Source organism: Penaeus monodon, chromosome 28, assembly GCF_015228065.2.
Source record: "Penaeus monodon isolate SGIC_2016 chromosome 28, NSTDA_Pmon_1, whole genome shotgun sequence".
Lineage (NCBI taxonomy): Eukaryota > Metazoa > Arthropoda > Malacostraca > Decapoda > Penaeidae > Penaeus > Penaeus monodon.
The window spans coordinates 36,897,503-36,898,279 of record NC_051413.1 but is presented as its reverse complement, the minus strand read 5'-3'; positions in this window follow the sequence as shown (position 1 = coordinate 36,898,279).

Genomic DNA, 777 nt, shown 5'->3' with positions numbered 1-777 from the left:
GAGATTAAAAGGATCAGAACATTCATTTTCCTCCATTCACGAATTTTCCACTTTCTTCCTCCGCGGAATAAACTCGTCCGTTCCACGTGTCTTCTCTGCTAGACGTGTAAAACCAAAAATCCCATAAAAAGCTCGGGATAGGACCCCCAAAACCCCCACCTCCATAAACGTGACAATCACAAGAAAAGGGGGCCCCCCCGCCGATTTCAACGTCTATTGACCCTCCCCTTTGAAAGGGTGTACCCTTGCTTTGCCTCGCTGCCGTGGTCCGTTTCATAGACGCCGGAATGGGGCTTCGTCTGGAGGATGGAACTCCCTTCAACAGAACTAAAAGGGATCGGATGATGTTTCCCCCGCGGCTTTGGTTCCCCCACCCTCTCCTCAAAAGGGCGGGAAAAAGGGGGGGATTAGGGGAAAAAAGTAAACTGGGGCGGGGGGTGAAAAGTCATGGCCCCAAGTGGGGGCCCCGCGAGTGGTTTTTCTTCCCCTAGACGCAAGACCAAATAGGGCCGCAGATTACCCCGGGCCCTATAAAAGTGAGAAAGTGTGTGACGAAGTGTAAGATTCGAAACAAAAGTGCAGACGCGGGGCTTTAAGTACACATTGCATGCGTACGCTCATGTATATTTATATAAGTGTTTGTGGGGGTGGTGTATGGCTTTTTAAAAAAACCTTTTAATATAATGTTCGAAAAAAAATATGCATAAAATCTGAAAGGACGAAAGAGGGGATAAGTAAATGAAAGAGAGAGAGAAAAAAACACCGATAAGCGGTAAA